Here is a 14,530-nt window from a genome sequence, read left to right on the forward strand (position 1 = left end):
TATTGTGTGATAGGAGTTGCTGGAGGAAGGTGAATGAAAGATTTCTATTCAGGGCCCCATGCAGTCCTTCCAGGTGAGGCAACACTTCACCTGAGAGTCTGTTGGGATCATCTGCTGTATCTGGTGCTCCAGGTGTGGCCTCCTGTATATCGGTGAGACCCAACGTAGATCGGGAGACTGCTTCACTGAGCACCTGCGCTCCATCCGCCAGAACAAGCGGGATCTCCCATTGGCCACCTTTTAAAAATTCCACTTCCCACTCCCATTCCGATATGTCACTCCATGGCCTCCTGTACTGTCGCAACGAGGCCACTCTCAGGTTGGAGGAGCAACACCTTGTATTCCATCTTGGTAGCTTCCAACCTGATGGCATAAACATCGATTTCTTGAACTTCTGGTAATGCCCCCCTCCCCTTCACCATTCCCCATTTCCATTTCCCTCTCTCACCTTACTACCTCCCTTTGGTGCTCCTCCCCCACTTTACGTTTTTCCGTGGCTTTCTGTCCTCTCCTATCAGATTCCCCCTTCTCCAGACTGTATCTCTTTCACTAATCGACTTCCCAACTTTTTACTTCAACCCTCCCCCTCCCAGTTTCACCCATCACCTTGTGGTTCTTCCTCCCATTCCCCCACTTTCTTACTTTGACTCCTCATCTTTTTTTCTCCAGTCCTGATGAAAGGTCTTGGCCTAAGACGTCAACTGTACTCTTTTCCATAGATGCTGCCAGGTCCCCTGAGTTCCTCCAGCATTTTGTGTGTTTTGCTTGACCATGGTAGTAGAATATCATCTCGTGATAAAGGCAGTAGACAGGATTCTAAAAAAAGAAAGGAAGAGTTTAATGTATTGTTGAGTTTTGAAAGTGGATCGGTTTCTGATGTCAATCTAGTTAGATTAACTAAGGATTTTTAAAAAGTGTTAGGAGATATTGTGGGCGCAAAGCCTTTAAGAGATGGGGCACTCTTTGTGTTTTGTAAAGATAGTAAGCAACGTGAGAAAAGGTTAGAAGCTGTGGGAAGAAGGAAAGTAACACCATGAAATTTGGAGAGTAATTACAGGAGCACCTCTAGATGTATCCATGATCCAAATTAAAGATAATTTAATCAGGAAAAAGTTGTGGACCCTAAATGTTTAAACAGGTTGCGTGATGGAGTAAGTACTGATAGCTAACTTTGATGGAAAGAAGTTGCCAAATCTTGTTAACTTAAGTTGTATGGTGCTGCCCCTCTGAGACTCTTTTAGTCCCAGAAGATTGGTCACATATTAACTGTGTTTAGGGGTAAAAGGCAGTGCTGTAGATGCGGTGGAGAACATGATTATGGTCATTGTGGAAAAAGTATCAGGTCAAAATGTAGCAGTTGCGGAGGAAACATAAATTTGCTTATGCACTGTGTCCTATATATAAGAAAACTGTGGAATTGGAATGTGCTTGAGTAGAAATGGGCATATTATATGCAGAGGCTCTCAAAATTGACATGATACCTATTAATATCCAGAATACAGATAAATCAAAGTCAATGTGTAAAGTGCATGATTTTTACAAAGGATTTGTTGATAAACTAAAATTTGTTACTTTCACAGCAGGTGTGGTACAGCGCAAACTAAAAGGATAGAAAAAAATAAAATTATATTAAAAGTTGCAGGAAAGATTTAATTCTAGAAGTTATGAATGGTGCTTTACAAGGAGGGGTAAATAACAATTATACTTCAAAGAAGGGTTGTTAATGTTTTTTCTTTTCCTCTTTTTGGACAAAGAAGTTTGTTAGCTAATGGTCAGCGGATTTTAATGCTAGTAGTACTATGTAGGGTTTTAGTGACAATTGTGAAAGGAATGGCGGTGGAAGACTTTCTGGAAGGAAAGTATTTGGTGTGTTTGAATGATGTTCAGCAGGTTGTGTAATATACCTTATGTTGGTCTGCCAACTACCATTGAACATTACTAGCAGAAGAAAAAGGCATAAACAAGTTACTCCATATATTGTTAGGGTGTCAGGCAGCAGCTACTGGCAGGTCACTCATCTCAAATATCTTGATCCTTTGCGTGCAGTATTATGCCATCAATGAATTGCACTGCATGCCAAGGCCTCTTCAACAGCACTGCCAAAACTACCGCCAGAAAAACAGGAGTTAAGTTCATGGGAATGCCACTGCTAAATAATTCTCTCCTAAGGTCCTGAGTTGGATATGTATTGTGATACAATGGGGTTAAATTCAAGAACCCTATAATTAACACTGTAAAATGTTTTTCATTGGAATCACTGTTGTAGTTGAAGGAGTCATATTAATGTACTCTTTAAAATACAATTAATATGTATTCTGCCTGGGTAGTTTACAACCAACAGCATGAACTTTGAATTCTCTAACTTCTAGTAAATGCTTCCCCCTCTATTCCCTTCTTTTTCTCCTCCAGTTTCTCCTCCAGATACACCCAGTTCTTCCTACATTTATACCAGCCCCCATCACCCTGTTTCTTCCCTTCCTGTCACTCACACTTTCTTCCCACTGGATCCCTTCCCCGTTAAGACCCTCTATCTTCCTCACACCCCTCACTTAATTCCATGCACCACCTTCCCTTCCCATCAGATTTCATCATCTTCAGCTCTATGCCTCCGCCACCTATCACCTCCCACCTTCTGTTGCTATTTCCACTCTTCCCTTCACCACTATTGCCCCTCTTCATCTGGATCCACTTATTGCCTGCCAGGTCCTGCTCCACCTCTTTTTACTAGCTAGCTCCCTTCCGTTATTCAGTCCTGATGAAAGGTTTCAGCCTGAAATGCTCAAAGTAAAGTTATTAGCAAAATATGTATATGTTACCATATACTACCTTGAGATTTATTTTCTTGCAAGCATTTACAGGAAAAATACAATAGACTTTTATAACAGGCAAAGACTGACAAGCAACAAATATGCAGAAGATAAACTGTGCAAGTGAAAATAAAATTGAGAACATAAGTTGTAAAGAGTCCTTGAACATGAGTCTACTTTACTTTATTGTTGCCAGACAATTGATACTAGTGCATGCAATCATCACAGTGATATTTGATTCTGTGCTTCGTGCTCCCTGGAGTACAAATCGATAGTAAATATTAAAAATTTAAATTATAAATCATAAATAGAAAATAGAAAAGGGAAAGTAAGGTAGTGCAAAAAAAACCGAGAGGCAGGTCCGGATATTTGGAGGGTACGGCCCAGATCCGGGTCAGGATCCGTTCAGCAGTCTTATCACAGTTGGAAGGAAGCTGTTCCCAAATCTGGCCATATGGGTCTTCAAGCTCCCGAGCCATCTCCTGGGGGGAAGAGGGACGAAAAGTGTGTTGGCTGGGTGGGTCGTGTCCCTGATTATCCTGGCAGCACTGCTCCGACAGCGTGCGGTGTAAAGTGAGTCCAAGGACGGAAGATTGGTTTGTGTGATGTGCTGCGCCGTGTTCACGATATTCTGCAGCTTCTTCAGGTCTTGGACAGGACAACTGATTCTAGGTCATAGAATCAGTTCAGAGTTGTGGTGAATACGGTTATCCATGCCAGTTCAGCAGTCTGATGGTTGTAGGGTAATAACTGTTCCCGAACTTGATGGTATGGGACATCAGGCTTCGGTACCTCTTGCCCAATGGTAGTATTGAGAAGTGGGCATGGCCTGAATAGTGGGGTGTCTTTGATGGATGCTGCTTTCTTGTGGCAGCACTCCATATCCACTGTCCATTTCCCTCTGCAAATGGTGCCTGCCCTGCTGAGTTCCTCCACTATCTTCTTTTTTTCCCTGTAGAGCCACTATCCTGTCAATAAATATCCAGCACAGATGAGGAAAGAAGAGGTGCTCTTAACACTTTCACATCCTCCACAAAGGCTATAAAAATAATTTTAAGAAGTCTTCCTTGGTAGTCTCTCGAGATGGAGAATGACTTGCTTCTCGGCCAGCTCTGTAGGTTCTGAAGAAAATGTCCTGGCGATGACAGGAGATGCCTGATGAGTCAGGCAGGTGAGCAGGATGGACCTTCGGCCTTTACACAGAGCTGCCATGTACTCCTGATCTATGGACTAGTGTTTTCAATACCATCGTGAATGCTGCTTCTCCACTTTGAGTAGACAGACACTAAGGATTTCCAGGAGTTTGTGAGAATGTTGTATTTTTTCAAAAAGGGTTCATGTCAGACTTGAACCCATTTATCCATGTATCTGATAGTCTATTCAGGTGCCAAAGCTTGGAACAAGGTATCTGTTTTGGGACTTTGGTGTCAAGCATAAACTTAATGATTATTCTTAAAGCAGATTTGAAAGGTTTGGGGAAAACTGCATTGCTGGTTTTTCTGGTGCTGGAGGTACATAGTATGTAGAACAGTACAGCAGAGGATCAGACCCTTTGGCTTACAGTATCTGTGCTAAACATAATGGCAAATTAAGTTAATTCTGTCCATTTCCTGCATATTCGCTTATCCGTTAACACAGTGTTGAGTGTTACTATTGTATCTGTTTCCACCTCTACCTCTGGCTGCCTGTTCCTGGTGCCTACCATCCTGTGCAGAAAACTTACCCCGCATATCTTCCTTAAACTTTTCCCCCTCACCTTAAATGGTTGTTTTTTGGTATTTAACATTTCTATCCCGAGAGTAAGGTACTACAGGTGTCTGAAGCATAAACTAAATGTAGTCACTGATAATTCAGCACCTTCTGTTTGCGTTCTAAAGCCTGAGTTCACATTAGTTTGATCTTTCCACAGCCTCTGCTTATAATCTATCTTCCTTTATATTTAAAAGAAACACTCCCACAAAGTCAATCTTTGTTGACAAATTTCTAAGTCTGTATGAACACAGAATATATAAATATCTACAGGAGTAGGCAATCTGGCTCCTAAAACAATTGATCTGTTTCAGGCCTCAACATCTATTTCACTTCCTTGCTTACTTAGTTTGACATTGTTTCAAATATTTATCTTTCTCCTCGTTAAATACTTCTAGTGATTTAGCATGCACAGACCTCTGAGGCAGAGAATTCCACGAATCCACTCATTATCTTGTAGCATGTCCCCTATTCATCACTCCAACTAGTGGAAATATCACAAGATGTTTCAAAAATCGCTCTTCATTCTTAGCAAAAGAATATGGATTTATAGGACAACCTTCTCATCCCAGGGTTTAGCCTGGTTCTCTTCTGGACTGCCTTCATTAATGGTATATCCTTTCTGCAATAAGGCGATCAAAACCATACATAATACTCCAGATGTAACCACACCTACACCCTGTATAATAGTTACAATACTTTGCTAGTACTGTGTTAAATTCCAGTCCACAAGCAATGAAGGTTATTTACAACCACCTGCTAGTAATAAAGGTTATTTATTTATACCCACCTGCTAGTAATAAAGTTTAACTACAATAAAGGTTATTTACACCCACCTGCTAGTAATAAATGATATTTACAATAAAGGTTATTTATTTACACCCACCTGCTAGTAATAAAGGTTATTTACAATAAAGGTTGTTTATTTACACCCACCTGCTAGTAATAAAGGTTATTTACAATGAAGGTTATTTACAATAAAGATGATTGTAATGGCTTAGCAGTGTATCTGCTGCAAAAATTGAGTAAATCCGGTCTCCAAATAAGGTGGATATCAGCATTTATGATGACAAGATATCATAATTATAGCTTTATTTATTAAACTGGGACAATAGTATAAGAACATAGAATAGTACAGGCCCTTTGGCCCACAATTTTGTGCCAACACTTTAACCTGCGTACTCTGAGATCAATCTAACCCTTCCCGCTCACATAGCCCTCCATTTTTTTCAACCGTGCACCTTTTTATGTCACAACTGCGGGGGCATTGGGGGCAAGGGTGGACCCAAATGCAAGACACATCTTGTGAGGTTAATTAAATTTAGTTTATTGTTCGATATCAGGAGAGATAGGCAGGAGCAGGAGTAGCGAACTGGACAAGGACTGAGGACTACGAATAGGCCGGGACCAAGGGTCTGGGCTTGGACTATGAATCGGCTCCCAGAACTAGAGGAAACATGAAGGGCTTGGTGCTTGAATGCCACCAGGGCCAAGACTTGGCTTGGTGCTTGAATGCCGCCAGGGCCAGGACTTGGCTTGGTGCTTGAATGCCGCCAGGGACAGGACTTGACTTGGTGCTTGAATGCCGCCAGGGCCAGGACTTGGCTTGGTGCTTGAATGCTGCGAGGGCCAGGACTTGGCTTGGTGCTTGAATGCTGCGAGGGCCAGGACTTGGCTTGGTGCTTGAATGCCGCCAGGGACAGGACTTGACTTGGTGCTAGAATGCCGCCAGATCCAGGACCTGGCTTGGTGCTTGAGTGCTGCCAGGGACAGGACTTGACTTGCTGCTAGAATGCCGCCAGGGCCAGGACCTGGCTTGGTGCTTGAATGCTGCCAGGGACAGGACTTGACTTGCTGCTAGGGACAGGACTTGACTTGCTGCTAGAATGCCGCCGGAGTCAGGACTTGACTTGGAGTTTCTGGGTAGTGACAAGCTCTCGACTCGACCCGGGAACAGTAGACATCGGCCCCTGATTCTCTCCGACGGGTTAACTGACGGACCCACCGTGATGAGGAAACTTTGCAGGCTCGCTTCAGCGAGGTAACTGGACAGGGTTGCTCTGGTGAGGAAGGGCGAATTACCGGCACTCGCTTCAGCAGAGTCTAGGCTTGCTCCGGCCAGATGACATCGGCACACCGTGCCTTTGATGACTTTGCAGATGCTCCCATGCCGAACGGCTGAAAGCTGGAGACTATAAACTACTGGTTTAGCCGAGTGTTAATTGCCTCTAATCACCAAAGTCGAGGGACACGGGAAAATGGAATCAACGGTCCAGATCGTAACATAAGCAAGGTAAATTTAAAGAGACCCTGATCCGGACCATGACAATTTAAGAGTATCTTGCACATCCTTAATGTTGCTGCCTTTACCATCAATCAACCTGGTAGTGCATTCCACATACCTACCACTCTGTATAAAGGAAACCTGCCTCTGGCATTACCCCACCCCCCACTACACTTTCCTCCCAACACCCTAAAGTTATGGCACCTCATGTTGGCCATTTCCACCCTGGGAAAAAGTCTCTGGCAGTCCACTCAATCTATGCCTGTTATCTTATACACCTTTCTCATTCTCCTTCTCTCCAAAGAGAAAAGCTCTAGCTTGCTCAACCTTTCCAAATAAGACATGTTCTGTAATCCAGGCAGCATCCTGGTAGATCTCTTCGGCACCCTCTGTAAAGTTTCCACATCCTTCCAATAATGAGGTGGCCAGAAGTGAACACAATACAACAAGTGTGGTCTAACCAGGGTTTTATAGAGCAGCAACATTACCCTGCAGCTCTTGAACTAATGAAGACCAACACACCATATGCCTTCTTAACAAACCTATCAACTAGCTCTGCGGTTTTTGGGGATCTATGGATGCAAACTCAAAATCCATTTGTCCTTCCACACTGTTAAGAATCCTGCCACTAACCGCATTTTCTGCCTTCAAGTTTGGTCTTCTGAAGTGTATCACTTCACACTTTTCTGGGCTGAGCTCCATCTGCCACTTCTCAGTCCAGCTCTGCATTATGTCCCGTTGTAACCTGCAACAATCTACACTATCCATGACTCCTCCAACCTACGTGTCATCTGCAAACTTACTAATCCACTCTTTCACTTTCTCATCCAAGTCATTTATGAAAACTGCAAAGAGTGGGGGTCCCAGAACAGAGCCTTCCAGAACACCAGTTGTCCCTGACCACCAGGCAGAATATACTTCACCCACTATCAGCCTCTGCTTTCTGTAAGCAAGTCAATTCTGAATCCATGCAGCTGGGTTTCCCTGGATCCCATGCCTCCATACTTTCTGATGAGCCTCCATTGAGGAAAATTGTCAAATGCCTTGTTGTTGTTGTTGTTCAGTCATTAGGTCGAGTCCAACTCTTTATGACCAACTCTTTAGGGTCCATGGGGTTTTCATGGCAAGACATGGAAGTAGATTGCCAGGCCTTTCTTCCGCGCAGATACTGCTGCTGCCCAGGTTGGGACCCGGCTGGGTTTGAACTCAGCAATATCTGCCTTGAAGTCCAGTACTGGTGCCACTACACTACCAGCCAGCCCTCAAATGCCTTAGTAAAATCCATATACACCACATCCACTGCTCTCCTCTTATCGATATGTTTTGTCTCTTCCTCAAATAATTCAATCATGGTCATAAGGCATTGCTTGACCCTCACAAAGCAATGTTGACTATTCCTAATCAGATTATGCTTCCCCAAATGCTTGTATATTCTGTCTCTACGAGTCCTGTCCAAAAGTCTGCCCTCCACTGACAGAAGACACAGTGGTCTATAATTCTCAGGGTTATCCCTATTCCCTTTCTTGAATAAAGGAAAAAACATTTCCCACTCTAATCTTCAGGCACTGCTCCTGTGGCCAGTGAGGATGCCAAGATCATCACCAAAGGCACAGCAATCTCTTCCCTTGCTTAGTGTAGTAACTTGGGGTACATCCTATCTGGCCCTAGGGATATATCTATCCTAATGCTTTTCTAAAGTTCAGTGCATCCTCTTTCTTTTCATTGACATGTCTAGCATATCAGTTTATTTTACACTGACCTCACATTCATCAAGGTTTATCTCACTGATGAATACTGAAGCAAAGTATTCACTACTCCAGGCACATTTTCTCTTTTATCCATAATTCATCCTGCTCTTCACTCTAGTCACTCTGTTTTTCACATACATGTAGAATGCCTTGGTGTTTTCCTTAATCTTACTTGCCAAGGCCTTCTCATGTCCCTTTCTGGCTCTCTGTCCATTTTTAAGCTCCTTCCTGGCTATTTTATAACTTGCAAGTGCCCTTTCTGATCCTTGCTCCCTAAACCATAAATACGCTTTTCTCCCCCTTCCTCTTGACTAGATCTTGCACATCTCTTGTCATCCTTCACCCTTCCATCCTTTTCCTGCATCAATGGGATAAACCTATCCAGAACCCCATGCAAGTGCTTGTTAAATAATCTCCACCTCTGCATTGTGCATTTCCAAGAGTACATTCATTCCAAATTGACATTCCCAAATTCCTGCCCAATAGCATCATAATTCTCCACCCCCTATTAAATAGCCTCCCATATCGTCTGCTCCTGTCCTTGTCCAAGGCTATGATAAATAAATGCTAGGAATACCTAGACATCAAATTCACACAAGGTGATGTCTCAACCAACCCAGCTTATTTTACAAAGTACTTTTCACAAGCATCTGAGACCTGGTTTCTAAATTGGGAGAAATGTCCCACAGGCTAGTCATGACACAGATGGTTTTACTGAAGAACCACACACAGCTATAATATCAAAGGTTCATTTATTATCAAAGTATGTATCCATATACAACTCTGAGATTCGTCTTCTTCAGATAGCCACAAGACAAAGAAAGAACATGGAAGTCATTCAGAGAGAAACACCAAACCTATCCTGCACAAAAAGAATGGCATCCCATCAGTATTTCAGGCAAATCAACAGAACAACAACAGTTATGACCCCTCAACCATCAGGCTCTTGAATAAAAGGGGATAACTACACTCAACTTCACTTGCCCCATCATTGAAATGTTCCCATTACCAATGATCTCACTTTCAAGGACTTTTTTTTATCTCATTATCTTACGTTCTCTTATCTATTGCTATTTACTTATATTTGCATTTGTACAGTTTGTTGTCTTCATGGATCCTGTTATAGTTACTATTGTATAGTTTTTGCTGGTATATGTACAAGAAAATGAATTTCAGGGTTGTATCTAGTAACATATATATGGTTTGTTAATAAAATTTACATTGAACTTTGAAGGTAGGAGGAGAGCTCTTTCCTGTGGTTGCCTTCTAGCACAGGTTGGAGGGGCTCTGTGAAAGGTGGTTCTTGATGGTGCCCAGAGACTGACCATCCAGAGTCTTAACATGGCTATTCTCTCTCAACAGCTGAGTCAGAACTTTCCATCTTTGAGCCAGGGAGATATCTATGAGGTTCCCGGCTGCCCTGGAGTCATAAATGCTTGAAGCTCATGGATCTGGGACCTCCACAATTAGGGTGCTGGGAAAAAGCATTACACAATTAGGGAAAGATGCTTGCAGGGAGAATCAACCGGCTGATGGATATCCTCTTTTTCACTCAGTTGCCCGGTTGTCAATTCAAATAGGCAGACTTATCAGCTCATTCAGGATGTTCTGCTTGTCACGCACTGTGCCATTTCTCTTGTGCAGGTCCAGGAGTTGGTGAGCAGCCTCCCGACCCCGCAATGGAAGATCAAGTGCTCTCTTGAACTCAACTACAAATTGCTGGAAAGATGGGGCTGCAAGGGAATCTTGTTCCTGTAGAGTGTTAAACAGGCTGAGTGGAAGTCCACCTAAAAGATTCACCTTGTAAGCCGGTTTACACACATCATCACAAAACTGTCGTGGCTGGGCTTGGAAAATCCCTGCGGCCGTTGGGGTCACCAGAATATCTGCCAGAGGAGGAATATTCAGTTCTGGTCTGGACTCTGTCATGGGAGTTGCAGCATAGTGGCTGAGGTGGATAAGATTGTTTTAAAGGAGGAAACAGGAGGTGCTGATGCTGGGAGTGGGACTGCCTTGGCTGAAGGCTGCTGAATTGTGGCAGCAAGAGCAGTAATGGCTGCCGCTTGATTCTGGCTGTCAGTAGTGAGCTGTTGAACAGTGGCAGAGAGCACAGTAATGGCTGCCACTTAACTTAGACTGTTGCTGAAAGTTGCTGTGAGTGCTGACATCCGGTCTTCCTGCTTGGACTGAGCTTGCACCTCTAGGTCTTATGGCTTTATGAGCACCTTCTCCCTTGTAATAGGATAAGTCATCCGGACCAGATGAACTGCACGCTAGGGTTCTGAAAGAGGTAACAGGTGAGATTGTTGAGGCATTCTAATGATCTTTCAAAAATTATTGGACTCTGGCATGGTGCCAGAGGACTGGAAAATTGCAAATATCACTCCACTCTTAAAGAAAGGATGGAGGCAGCAGACAGGAAATAATAGACCAGTTAGCCTGACCTCGGTGGTTGGGAAGATGTTGGAGCCAATTGTTAAGGATAAGGTTATGGAGCACTTGGTGACACAGGACAAGATAAGACAAAGTCAGCATGGTTTCCTTAAGGGAAAGTCTTGCCTGACAAACTTGTGGAATTCTTTGAGGAGATGACATGTAGGATAGATAAAGAGGATGCAGTGGATGTTGTATATTTGGATTTTCAGAAAGCCTTTGACACATGTGACACATGTGGTTGCTTAACAAGTTAAGAGCCCATGGTATTACAGGAAAGTCATTAGCATGGTTGGAGCATTAGCTGATTGATAAGAGGCAGTGAGTGGGAATGAAAGGATCCTTTACTCTTTGGCTGCCAGTGACTAGTGGCGATCTGCAGGGTTCGGTGTTAGGACTTCTTTTTATGCTGTATATAAATGATTTAGATGATGGAATAGATGGATTTTTTTGCCAAGTTTGCAGATCATATGAAGATTGGTGAAGGGGCAGGTAGTGTTGAAGAAACAGGAAGGCTGCAGAAGGACAGACAGATCAGGAGAATGAGCAAGAAAGTGGCAAATAAAATACAATGTTGGAAAATGCATGGTCATGCACTTTGGTAGTAGAAATAAATGTGCGGGTTATTTTCTAAATGGGGAGAATATCCAAAAATCTGAGATGCAAAGGGACTTGGGAGTCTTTGTGCAGAGATGTTAACTTGTAGGTAGAGTCAGTGGTGAGGAAGGCAAATGCAATGTTTGCATTTATTTCAAGAAGTTTAGAAAACAAAAACAGGGATGTGATGTTGGGGCTTTATAAGGTACTGGTAACACCCTCCTTGAGTATTGTGAACAGTCTATGTCACAACCACGGATTTGGCAGCGCAGCAGACACGACAAATGTGCTCATGAATATGCACTGGTCAGCTAATTATTATTTCATTGTGATAATATTTAACTCCATTCATTCTGTCGTAGTATTTGTTGAGATTTGGACATAGCAACGCTCCACTGCCTGCATTCTGCCTTGCCTGAGAAATTGGATTGTCGAGTCAACTGATGCTGAAGACTAGCGGTATTCGATTTATTATTAGTTGTTCTTTCCAGCCGCAGTGTAGGCTTCGTTTTCCATTTGAGAGTTTTAGTTAATAGCCCTGTTTGGCCAAGTGTTCATTGTTTTCTTTTCCCTTTAACATTGTTCGCAATAAAGTCTGTGAACCATTGACCTGCTCCAGTGTGTCTCACTCCACGCTTGGACCATATCCCAATCTGGTAACACTCTAAGGCTCCTTATCTAAGAAAAGATGTGCTGGCATTGGAGAGGGTTCAGAGGAGGTTCACAAGGATGATTCTGGGAATGAAAGTGTTGTCATATTAGGAATATTTGATGGTTATGGGCCTGGAATTTAGAAGGATGAGGGGGGATCTCATTGAAACTTTTTGAATGTTGAAAGGCCTAGACAGAGTAGATGTGGAAAGGATGTTTCCCATGGTGGGGGAGTCTAGTACAAGAGGGCACAGCCTTTGGATAAAGGGATGCCCATTTAAAACTGGCTGAAGAAATTTCTCTGCATCTCTGAGGGTGGTGAATTTGTGGAATTTATTACCACAGGAGCTGTGGAGGCCATGTCATTGGGTGTACTTAGGTGGAGATTGATAGGTTCTTTATGGGTAGAAGGCCAGGGAGTGGGGCTGAGGAGGGGAGAGAAAGATCAGCCATGATCGAATGGTGGAACAGACTCGATCAGCCAAATGGTCTAGTTCTGCTCCTATTTTGTAGAGTCTTACTTACAGAAGGATATTTTAAGAGAGTAAAAACAATTCTGATTGAGATTAGAGATGGAATCAGATGCGTGCCGGTTCTGGCAGGGTTTCCAGGCCATTACTTTCTATAAAACAGAACCTAATATCATGAATGCATGTGATGAACTCAGCACCTTTGATGCATGCTTTGTAAGTGAGAATAAAACCACACCTGTGCAAATCCCTGCAGCACCTGGTGACCGTGTGATGTTTTGGATGTTTGTTTGGGAGGCTGACATCAGAACATCTTTCAAGAGGGTGTACATTCGCAAGGCATCAGGCCTTGGTGTACAGTACCTGGTAGGGCTCTGAAAACCTGTGCCAACCAACTGGCAGGAGTGCCCATGGACAATCTCTCACTGCTGCAGTCAGAGGTTCCCACCTGCTTCAAAAGGGCAACAGTCGTATTGAGCTGCCTCAACAGTATTGCCCAGTGGCACTCATATCTGTTGTGATGAAGTGCTTTGAGAGGTTGGTCATAGCTAGAATCATTTCCTGCCACAATAAGTCTACAGCGGATGCAATCTCACTGACTCTCCACCCAGCCTGGGACCACTTGGACAATAGCAATACCTTCCTCATGCTACTGTTCAACACAATCATACTCTCAGTTCTAATCAACAAACTCCAAAACTTGGGCGTCTGTACTGCCCTCTGCAACCGGATCCTTGACTTCCTTACTGGGAATTCCTCACAGTTTGTGAGGATTGGAAATAACATCTCCTGCTCACTGACAATCAACACTTGTGCACCTCAAGGATGTGTGCTTAACCCTCTGCTCTTCTTTCACTACCCCCACGATTGTGTGGCTAAGCACAGCTCAAATGCCATCTATAAATTTGCAGATGACACAACTACTGATGTCAGAACTTCAGATGGTGACAAGTAGGCGTACAGGAGCGAGATAAATCACCTGGTTGGGTGGTGTCACAACACTCAACATCAGTAAGGTCGAAGAATTTATTGTGGACTTCAGGAAGGGGAAGTCGAAGTAAGACAAATGAGTCCTCATTAAGTGATCAGAAGTGGAAAGGATTCAAGTTCCTGGGTAACAACATCTCTATGGATCCATCCTGGGCCCTACACATTGATGTAATTACAAAGAAGGCACGACAACGGCTATATTTCATTACAAGTTTGAGAATTGATACGTCACCAAAGACACTTGCAAATTTCTAAAGATACACCGTGGGGAGCATTCTACCTGTTTGCATCACCATCTGGTATGGAGGGGCCACTGCACAGGATTGGGAAAAAACTGCAGAAGATTGTAAACTCAGCCAGTTCCATCCTGGGGATGAGCCTCCCCAGCATGAAGGGCTCCTCCGATTGGTGATGCCTCAGAAAAATGTGGCTTCCATCATTCTTATTGACATCAAGGAGCCTGAAGACACACATGTAACATTTCAAAAACCGTTTCTTTCCCTCTGCCATCAGATTTCTGAATGGACAATGAACCCATGAACACTACTTCAGTATATTTTTTTTATTTTCTCTCTTTTTGCACTACTTATTTAATTTAGTTTTTTTTATATATACTTATCGTAATTTTTAGTTTTTATTCCTATGTATTGCAATATACTGCTACTGCAAAATGACAAATTTCATGACGCTACAGTATGCTGGTGATATTAAACCTGATTCTGATTGTAGCCTGTGGAGATCTTCCATTTGTCTCCTTCTATGATGTGAACCAGGTTGTAAGCATTGCACAGATTCGTCCTT

The sequence above is a fragment of the Mobula birostris genome, unplaced genomic scaffold (genome assembly GCF_030028105.1).
Source record: "Mobula birostris isolate sMobBir1 unplaced genomic scaffold, sMobBir1.hap1 scaffold_287, whole genome shotgun sequence".
Taxonomy (NCBI): Eukaryota; Metazoa; Chordata; class Chondrichthyes; order Myliobatiformes; family Myliobatidae; genus Mobula; species Mobula birostris.